The sequence below is a fragment of the Takifugu rubripes genome, unplaced genomic scaffold (genome assembly GCF_901000725.2).
Source record: "Takifugu rubripes unplaced genomic scaffold, fTakRub1.2, whole genome shotgun sequence".
NCBI classification, from domain to species: Eukaryota; Metazoa; Chordata; class Actinopteri; order Tetraodontiformes; family Tetraodontidae; genus Takifugu; species Takifugu rubripes.
In genome coordinates this window covers 25,607-36,926 of record NW_021821618.1, presented here as the reverse complement: position 1 = coordinate 36,926, position 11,320 = coordinate 25,607, and the positions used below count along the sequence as shown (strand labels likewise).

The 11,320-nt window shown below is 41.9% G+C and overlaps 1 long non-coding RNA gene across 1 annotated transcript; it reads left to right on the top strand.

Annotated features, from left to right (window-relative positions):
- Positions 1-271: 271 nt before the first annotated feature.
- LOC115248241 (uncharacterized) lies at positions 272-813 on the top strand. The gene is made up of 3 exons (XR_003887184.1): positions 272-328; positions 427-510; positions 704-813. It is a non-coding gene; the product is annotated as an uncharacterized lncRNA (long non-coding RNA).
- Positions 814-11,320: the final 10,507 nt, after the last annotated feature.

Below are 11,320 nucleotides of genomic sequence, written 5' to 3'. Positions count from 1 at the left end.
TTGGGTCACTAGGCTGGGCAAGATTCTAAAGGATTACATGAAATGTCAATAAAAGCCAGTGTCTAGTATCAAGAAATCTCCCAGCCCTTATACGACAAATCATTAAATCCTCTTACATTCAGATTAAAATGGGATCAGATGACATTTTAAAGGTATTATTAAGATAGTGAATTGATGATCTACGTGACGCACTTTCCTTCATTTATAAATCAATTTTATTGTGTTTTTAGGAGATCACATTCCAGCAGCTGTTCCATCAGCGTTAATGGAAAAGCTGTTTGTCTGCAGAGCCTCTCCATCCAACCGTGTCACATCAGGGAGCAACCAGGTAATCATTAGAGGAACAGATGGCGCCGTGGCTGATCTGTGTGTTTTTGACCCATTTGAAGTTCTTTCACCTCATCACGTCTCTCCATATCATGTGAGATGTGGAGTTCACACAAAGGCAGACGCATCAGACTAAAGGCAGCGCGTTAGACCAACGTGCAGACTGCGCGAGTCGTGCAAGAGGTAAAGCCTCTTAACCGGAGCTTATGCTAAAGTCAGGGTTCCTCTCATATCTTTCCTTTTTTGGGGTAATTTCACTTCTTTTACTCTGCATGTTTATGAGTGAGGACAAAATGTTTAATGTAGCTGGTCATTCAGTTGTTACTGATGCTACCCTGGAGCAGATGCTTGGGTAGCCTCCTAACTGCATTTCTAGGAAGTAAAACCGGCCCTCGCTCCTGTGCTCCCGAGGCTCTTCCAGCCAAGCGTTCCTGCCGTCAGCACAGCGAAGTAAGACCAAGCTCTCTGTTGTGGATAAAAATGCCGTTATGCTGCAAAGGTGCATAAACTCATGAATATGGTAATGCTCTCACGGGATCAATCTGCAACAGTCGTGTTATTACAGTGCACTGTTCCTTCTGCGATGTTTCATCCAGAGATAAACAACAGGACAGCGGATACTCGGGCCAGCCGGAGCTGCCTGAACTCACATTAGCCTGACATGCTTGAGGAAGGTATTGCATTACAGATGAGCACAGACATGAAATATCATTTCCATTCAGAGTCTGCTATACCATCTTCAAGGGTGCCCTAAATAAAATATGACCCAAGCAGTTTACATAAAAATACTTTAAAACTGCATGTCTATCATGTCACAACAGCTCAGCTGGCGTGCAGTAGAAATGTGTTTTTTAATGGAGAACAAAAGCAGCCTACCTGTGCATATTAGTCAGATTTACACAGCTCAGTTCAGCTATTGTTCAGGAAGGTGATGGAGCTTCAGATTCGCTCAACTGCAGCGATTTCCTACTATAACCCAGTTAATATTAATGCCACCCAATGAAACCTTCTGAATTGTAATGGCTCTATATATAAGAGGAAATTATCTCTCACACCACTCTTAGCGGAGCAAAAAAATCCAGATGCTTACCTCCTTTCCACGGTTATATTTTTAACCTCAGAAGCATTCAGGCTTATTCTGGAATAATCAACATGGCTGTTTACAATGACGACGATACCTCTCTGCTTATGGGCTCACAGTTAAACCCTGCAGATTCAGCACTTGTAATGGAGAATAGCAGGCTGACGCTCCAGTGCTGGCTGATGCTTCTGTGGCATTTTATGCAGAGGCTCATCTGACAGCAGCCTCAGGAGAGTAGAGGGAATATGTGGCGCTCAGTGGTGCCTCCCTGCTGCCTGCCGCCGACTACACTGTCGTCATTGACTACCATCTCTGGGGACAAAACATGATATTCCTATGATGGGGAGCTGTCGTCCCAAAGGTCAGGGCTAAAGCTCTGGATGTGAGGTTACGGTGGTGTTTTCTTTTGGCTGTTCTTCAGGAGAGGGCGTGTGAGGAAGGGCAAAGGGCAGTTTTTTGAGAGGTATCCTGATAGATGTAATCTCAAAACTGGCTAAATCTGTATTAAAGCAAGGTATAAGGATTCACAGAAAGTCTCCAACATGTTCTGCTCTTTTATATCATAATCAGTTTAATTTCCAGCTCTGTCCTGTACTTCTGCAACCTCTCATTATATTCTTTCAGGCTGGAGGAATAACAGTTTCATTCAATATGGAGGCCTTGGTGCTGCAGAGTTGGATATACAGTAGATCTCCTGGACCCTGAGCCCACCTGAACACCACTCATGCAGCGGACCACTGGCAACCACACAAATGGGAAGAGTCTTGAGAAATAACATGAAGATCAATTACTATTACTTATTAATATAGCATCTACAGTGTTTGTATGCTAGAAACGTGCATTCATTAAGAGGCAGCAGGTGCCGTTATATTATGTCACCCACCATCAAAACCTGCACAGCTGCCTATAGAATGTTTGATGACCTGGGTCAATGTATTGATCATTTACTATATTTCTGCAAACACTGACAGTGAAAAAAGGAAACCGATTTGACGTTCCGTCAACATGAGTAGAGCAAGAAAAAAGAAGTAGGACTTCACTGTACAGACAAAGGCTCTCCTTTTGAAAAGTTTTTGCCAAAAATTCTCTTTGACACCTGTGAAACACTATTGATGCCGCCTCCGATTATTTACACGGTGCTTTCACTTTCAAGCGGGATGCTAAACATAGAAAGACGTCATACATTAACCATGCTTCTCTGTCCAGATGGCCCCTGAAATGTGAACTGACCTGCATCATCTCCAATCGGGTGGAAAATGGAATGGGGCACCTTTGTCCTATTCATAAAATGGATGTCTTGCCGCCTCACATGGGAGAATCAGCAGCGGCTTGGTCATTACGGAGCTGTCAGTGCTTCATCCACCACACCACTCGTAAGACAGATGCCCCCTGACAAAGGACAGTGATCCCAGGCTTGGTGCATTTGTAAATATATTGGAAATTCAGCAAACTGTAACAAAACAATGAAGTCAGACCCTGATAGTGTTGGAGCGTGGTATAGTAACAATAAATAATAATAAAACTACAATGTCAAGCGAATCAATGCCAAGGCAACCAGTGCTTTTCTTTGGACTGGGATGGTCGGACCACTGATCACTTGATGTCACTAATAGTGGATGCTAGTTTTCCCAAACACGCTCCTAAGGAGGTTCTCATCAGCAGGGATAGCGGCCAACATGTGTGAATTTATGAAACCAAGCACTGATCCCTTCACAGGAAGTAAGTATGCATCCATTACAGGGAGCTGTTCATCTCTAAATACCATTACTGCACTCCAAAGAGTCCGTGCGCAGAGTTAATGTGAATGGCCAAGCGTGACCTTCTCGTTCACCACGACCTTTGCTATCTGCAGCATCAGCAGCAAGAAAAGGATCACCACATTTCTTACAAAGCACACTGTTGTGGCCGCCACACCTACGAGGTGTTGCATTGGAGTCAGTCAGGTGGAGAAAGGTGGTTTTCACCATGATATGAACCCACACACTACTGCAATACTCCCACTGAAACTACAGCTCTTATATTCACCACCTATTCTCTCTGTGTTCTGAAGCTCTGTCCTGAAATATGCATTCAGGATGTGGGGTTCAGATACAGCATGGATCGAAGGAGCAGCAAACCAGCCTTCCATCAGTTCCTGTCCAGTGTCACTATAAAAGCATGTAAAATTGCAGATTTTTGGAACCGCTGGATTTATTTATCATACATCCTGATATAGTGAAGATGCAACTCCATCGCGACTGGCAGGAGGCAGGAGAGAGCCTGCAGAACTATGACAAGGAATGCACAGATGATGGGATGGAACAGGAACAGGATTACTAAGACACGATTGAAAGTAAATGGCTTTAGACAAACACTGTCCTAACACTCTTTAAGTGCCATGAGGAGAGAAATGCAATGAAAGACCACATCATTCTTTAATGTATACCAAAGGATTATTTAAGCTATATTGCTTAATAGAATCCAAACTTTTTCATAAAAGCGCAATGGTTATATCAATGTGGTTGTTTCCATTAACACTACAGTAATTCCTACATGGTCCTGCACATACTCGCATGATCTGATACTGATGTGCATGTACGCTCTGGATACACCAACCCCCAGGAGCAAAGGAAAAGCAGTGAGAAGGGAAAGATGTGTCAAAAACAGTCAGATATTTCTGATACCTTTAACACAGAAAGACGACATGTGTGCCATCAGCGCTTCAGTCCATCCACAGGAAGCATGAGATCTATACAACAATATGGAGGAGTGTTTGAATAACCTGCTCACAAACAATGGTTTCCTTCTTTATATATAAAGTGACCATGACTAACAACTGGTCACAGCTAGAATATCAACATCAGATATGAGGTTTGTTTCCCTTGTTTTCTTTGTACAACATGCGGTAATATTACATTTCCCAAGGGCATTGTGAGGCATATTCACTCTCACACACCAGATGGGACTGTGATGAGAGTGAAAGACAGCACATCAGAAAAATGACAATAATCCAAACTATTTTGAAATGAAATCAATACTGTCCTTTCTCTCCACGATGCCTTCAATGACAGCGTGACTCATGTCCTCTGAAAAAAGCGCGGACCCTTTGAAAATGTGTGAGGCGACGTATTCACTCCAGTAGGCACAGTGCAGGCAGATGATGAATGGAAAGAAAGCTGGGGAAGACGTGCAAACACACCGCCTGCTACATGTGTGCCTTTAGATTTGTTTGGTGTGTTTGAGCGCAAACTCTGGGACTCAAACCTACAAAAGCAGGGGAAGTTTCAGTCAATAATCTAAAGCAGCTGCTTGCGCTTGTCAGTTTTCATTTGTTCCTGTGCTTTAAGTCAAAAGTCTACGCGCAGTAATAATATACGTACCCACTCAGCTATTTTGGCTGGGAGCTTCAGATTGCTAAGTGGTGTGCAAATAGATGAGGCAAATTATCATAATCCTGCCTTTTGCCTGCGTTGACCCAAAAGACACACACAGCAAAAAAATAAAAAAATAAAAAAAAAATCATACGCCACGCCATCAGCTGTTCCTAAATGCTGCTGACATAAAATATTTTGAAAGGTCAGTGAAGGTACGACCCCTGGATGCCATTTCATGACTGCAGGCTTTTACAAAATGCCACACAAATGGCATCTTGGTATGATCAAAAATCTCACACTTCAATTTAATTCAGTCTTTGGGTCCTGATTAAATTTGACATCAGCTCATATACAAGCAATATACTTTGATTCTGACTGTATAAAATGTGCGGATGACGGATGGCAGACTGAATTTATTACACTATATCTTGACGGTATTGTAGAAAAATGTCAAAATATAGTGTAATAAATTCAAGCGTATCATCAGTGGACTTAAAAATATATAATTTTTTCCCCCAAAAAAGGTAAACGTTATCAGTCCAGTATCTCAGTCCCTACAGTGCCCCGACAGGACTGGGGTGTCATTGCAAACAAACAAATAAACTATTTAAGGATTTGTTAAACCTTAATCTGGCATGCATACATCCATAATGATTGAATGGATTTTTTGTACCTGGCTCTACATACAAGGAAGGACTTGGTGCACCAGCAAATATGAATCATTTCATCTTTGACAGTACAATAAAAAAGACTGAAAAAAGCCAAAAGAAAAAGGAGCACAACTACCTGTCATTCAGCAAATATCAAGCCTTCACGATTCTCTGAAATCATAAAAGCTGTAGAGGTGATCTGATCCACCACCAGAACCAGGAGCAAGGCACCAGCAAGTAAGGAATCAATGTTTGTGGATGACACGGATGCGAGGGGTTTTTAATGGACCTGCGGGGGCATTTTCTGCTTCATTTCTTTGCTGTCCAGTGAATCTGAGGCATCCTTTGTATTTGAAAATAAACATTTCCATTTTTTTTTCCTGACTTGGCAGATTCACTGTGCATCTGTGCCCAATGACAGGAACCAGATAAAACTGGATTTCTCCTGAGAACCAAAGAGTGAAGATCCGCAGGAGACGCGGTGCAATCAAACCACAGCATATGGTGCATCCATTTATGAAGATTCATCTGAAATTACAGGATTAATTGGAGGTGCCTGTTTGAATTCAAAAATTTAAAAGACATTAATATAGAAGAAATAAGAACAAATTGCTAAATAAGAAATGTTGCTAATAAATCTTTTTGGAAAAAAAAAACCCGTATTGCATGAGTTCATGCATGTAAGTACTCATCTTGCTACTTAAATAAGCAAAACAGGATGTATCAGTTGTTGGTTTTTGTTCAACTTGATGAAACTGTTTATTTGCAAATTAAAAGTCAACTAGTGTTCCTATGAGAGGAGGGCTATATTCCTGCACTTCCAGGAGCAAGTGGCAATTAACACCGGTGTTGTTGGGATATCATAAAGTATCTGACTACCTTCAATGTCACCCAGGCCTCAGCATTGCTAAAACCACCATCTCAGACGGTGACTGGGTTGCTTTAGACTGTACACATCACTGAAAATGATGTGTACAGCGGGATGTGTTCGGTGGGCACACCGTCTTCCTTTTTCAATCTGGCACCTGAGCACCATGTGTGCGTGAAGCCTTAAAATCAAACACAACCTACAAGTTTGCTTGTCTCAGCACAACCTGCCGCAGGCTCCCATCCACTGTCTCTGCCTAAGGATGGATGGATGGCTGGATGAATGGATGCACGGATGGATGATGGAATGATGGATGATGATGGATGATATCTCAAACAGAGGATAGGCAGCTGACATGGCATTCATAAATGTGTTTTGGTCCTTCCAGTGCTGTTGGCTGTGACTGTCGCATGCGTTGGGTCTTGGCCTCTTCCACGTGTATTCATCCTGCTCCTCTGTGAGAATTGGCAGGTTTGTCTCAGGAGGTTTACTAACCAAGCCAAAAACAAGAAGAAAAGGCAGCCGTAGCTCTTGAAAGGGGCCATTTGTACAAATGAACCTGGTTTAAAACAAAGAAATGGGCTGACATTTCTCTGACCTCTTACAGATGTGGCATAAGGCAGGAGAATTACCTCGTGGTGGTGAAAGTCTTATTACATTTCTGCAGCGACAACCATCACAATCAGTTGGAGCTGACTGAAATTAAACTAGAGTCGTTGTTGATGTGGAAGGATCATAGTAATCATGTTGCGGCAGTGATGCTGTAATTCAGAGTTCAGCTGAAGCTGTGGAAATAGGAAAAAATAAGGAAGCAATGTTTGAAATGTTGGCGATACCATTTTAACACTCACCTGGGTTTTCTAACGTTAGAGGTTCCCTCCGGTGGAAAAACCACTGCTTTCAGTGCAGAAAAGTGCTTAACAATAAACTCCTCTTAAGCCAAAGCTGATTAATGTCCGAGAACATAAGTGGAATATTTCACAACCACACAGAACAGTTGTCCTACATTTAAAAGAAATGCAACCTTGTAAAAAATGATACTGTCTTTTACTAAAACTGACACTGGACTTATTGTTTTGGACTCTATTGTTTTACTATACTCCATTTTCCTCCCTCATGAGTGCAGTTTATTGACAACACTACTGACTTTTCAGACAAAACTAAGGGCCGTCCGCCAGACAGCAAATAAAAACATGATCTTTTCTCCAACAATGTAAGCAGTAAATATAGAAACTCTATTTTCCCCTGTTAATGGGGGGCTTGTGGAAACACTGGATATGCCTCGTACAAACTCCACAATTCTCACCTCCATTGAGGAGAGTAGCTTCTTCTTCAGCTTGGCCTGCATGAAGACCCCTAAACACTGACACACATGCCTCAAGAGAAGGATTATAAACTACAGACATCCAAATAATTAACTCGGACCTCCAGAACTACTGCAGTCCCTAAAATGTCACACAAATTTGTGAGAGGTCTTTCTCGGCTCGCTGCTCTGCCCTGACCTCACCATCTTCGAAAGAAAGGTTTCTGTCCTCTGCCCGGCAATGTCTTTAGCTGGATCTAAACCGTGAAATTGGTAATAAGTGTCAATCTGAGGTGGAAAAAAATGTGCTGAATTTAAAACTGCTGCACCGTGTTTTTGGTTTGTTTTTTCAGTTATAGTGATTTTTTTTTTTACTTTACTGGACCAGGTTTGATGCGATTTACAGGGAGTAAATAATATTCTTAAAAATTTGAGGTTCTTAAGGACAATCTTTCCAGAAAAAAAAAAATTGCAAACTTCTAAAAGTTCTAAAAGGCAATTACCTAAAGCCTATTCATTTGGAATACAAAGGAAGAAGCTGTGGAATGGCTCGGGCCTTAGTGCTTAGTGACACAGTGATTAAGCATTAACATTCAACCTGTCCTCGTCAGACACCATTAGTAAGAGAGCCCACCTATCAAACATTGATGCATTCACTCTTTGTCAGTTTCTAAGTCTCATTGTAAACAGTTTTATAAAATACACCCCAGAGCTGCCTTGTATTACTTGGTATTATAGTCTGTTCCATTTTGATTTATTCTCCCTGTCAAGCCAGAATACAATCTGCCACCTCCTAAAGATAAAATGCAGAGATTACCAAAGCTGCCTTCCTGTATTTCTTTCATGCTGGCGATATCAGGGAGACGACTTGATGACCTGCAGGGATGTGGACCCACCAGCTGAAGCATTTCCTTCATTTAGGAAATGGGTGCTATTAAATTTAGTATCTCTGCAGATCTCATTTTCCACACATAGAAAAAGACCATTAACATGATACTCTAAGATCAGTCTCCATTCACATAATATCGTCTACAGGGAAACCATACACGGCATGGCGTTCCCCTTCTGCCAAAAATCAATTTTCAATCAAACAGCCCCCATGCCCTCGTTCTCCTTGGCCTTAAAAACACCCATGAAAAAGGCAGGTCAAGGAGTGAGGGAAAGCTGTGGTGCAGCAGAAACTATGCACACACCTTTCCATGGACCTATGTGTTGGTGGATGCTTGCAGCCTTTGAAATGATCTGTGACACTACCGCAGACACTTATAGCCACCTGCTGCTTTTTTTTAGCTTTCATAAAATTCACAATGATCAACTCATGATTATTTAGTATATCTCTGAGGCTCTTCGTTCCAATAAATTCCACCGCTTCCTTCGACCCTAGAGACAGATGTGGAAATGCATGATGATGATCGGAAACACACACAAGTAAAGGTGTGGGAAAACAACACAATTTTAAAAATCGCTCACGTTCCTTTTGGCTTCTTACTTTAGGGTAACCCAAGATTAATACACCATAGCTGGCTCCAGAGAATACTAAGGGAAGAATATTAGTGCTATTAATCTCCAGAAGAGGAATGAAGCAAGCTATAAATTATGTTCAACACATCGGCTCTGAGTCTCTACTTTATCCAAACGCTAAATCACTTGGGGGTTGTTTGTTTGGTGTTTTGCTAGTGTTAGTTTGATGACAGTGGAGTAACGTGTATCGGAGTGTAATCTGGAGAAAGTAGCTAGCCTAGCTGCAGCCTGGAACAGCTTTTACTTTAAATGTTGTGTTTGGTGTGTCAAATAGTGTGGTTTGCACATTTAACATCTGCATAGTGCAACATTTCCATTTTGTATAGTTGTTTGTGTCTTACTGGTATGCTGTCATGCTCCCTAAAACAGAGCGACATCAACATGTAGCCCTTAGAACACTGAGTGGGGAACGCAAACAGCCCAACCGAGAGTCAAAAATACAAATATTGACTTATCGTAGCAAATGTTCAGCAAACAGTAATTTTGTGAATCCCCACCCGCTGATGTCTGATCAAACAGACACAAGCTGAAAGACTCACAACATTATTATCATCATTACAGGTTTGAGTCAGTCGATGTGTTTTGGCAGTATAGCTTGGAAATGTTTCGGAGCTCTTCGGAGCCCTGCGTGTGTCCAACAGCGCTTCCGTCCTCCCAGCTTTGCCAGTTTTCTCACTTTTTTCCTGTCTTCAGTCCTGCAGAATCATAGGTGTTTGGGTTGTTAACAACGTGGCTCATGGCATACCTGTACTGTTTAATCATTTCTGGAACAACATTCTCCCTGCAGAGAAACCTTGTTAAAGCTCAAACAAACACAAAACAGTTGTTACTCATCTCCCTTTAAATTTGTGAGTTACTGGGGATTTTAACTAATAATCACCTATTAGCACATCTTTTAAAAGTATTTTGACAACAGAATAGCTCTAATTATTTTATTTTATTTTTACCATTGTTGCTGTGGGGACTCTGGCTGATGCATTTTGATACATTTTCATCTCGATGCTGTCCAAAGGCTGTTGGCTCACTCAGTTCATTCATCAAGCCTGCTTTGTCTAACAATAACATATAGTGTGCAATTTCTCCAAGTAAGTTTCTAGCCACATTCTGTTTATCCTGCCAAACAGCTTTTAACATCCGCTGTTTCATTTTCTGTCCTCCCGACAAACAGCTTTTAGCATCACTTTCCCAATGGCCTTCGACTTACACACCGAAGTGTGCTGAACATGTTAATGGGCTCTCCTCTGGTCATTTAAGGTTTTTTTCTCCTGTCAACAGTAAAAGCCTGGTCTATATAACCTTCTTTTTTTATTATTCCAGGCAGTGGACAGGCAGTTCTACTACTTTGAAAAATGACCCTGTTTATGCTAGATGGCTGAGATCTCTTAGGTTAAAAGCAAAAAAAGAAGACACTTCCTTCCATCTTGAGGACTTTCACACAATCTTGGCAAATATACCCTGAATTCTTTCAGCGCTGCATCTCAATCTCACCCCTGAAACAAAAACAGAGCCAAATTCAGGCCATAAAACAATCCCCTCTGTTCAAATGGGCTTGCTCCCTCATTCTAACTACGACTGTCTAAGAACTGCTCAAACTGAGTTGCACTACCTGCTGTCTGTCCCGCAGCACCAGAGGAGAGGACCTGTGTTATTCCCAGTCCAATGGCAGTTCACTTCTGTTGCTTTTCAAATTCTGCCTTCTCATAAGGCAGACAGATTTCTCCCTCTTTGAGGGTAAAACTCATCTCCCTTATCACCCAACATTGCTTTCATAAAGAAAATCCAGGAGTGTCATCATTATAGAAACAAAAACATCATTTCCCACGAGCTCTCTCCACTGGTGTGGAAGAAGAAAGAATAAAATGTGCAGGAGAAATACTAGCGGGGATAATCAAACGCATGAGTTAGCTTCCATTTCTTTGTCTGTCTGTGCCCCTGTGACTTGTGTTTAACTAAAAGCTCGGCTGCAAGAGCCACCGCAGCAACGGATGTGCAGGTTTATATCACAGAGTATTGGGAATACGCTCAACGGCACATCCTGTACTGAGGGACTGCATTTTCCTGCATCCACCACCAAGGCTCCACTTCGAGAACTGTCGTTGGACTTTGAGGAATATCAATCCCAGGCAGGCTTTGCCTTTGCTTTGTGTCAGGTGCTGATACACTGTCGCCTTCAAGGCCGGCCCTCTGCTCAGAGGCACACAATGATCAATCTCAGCA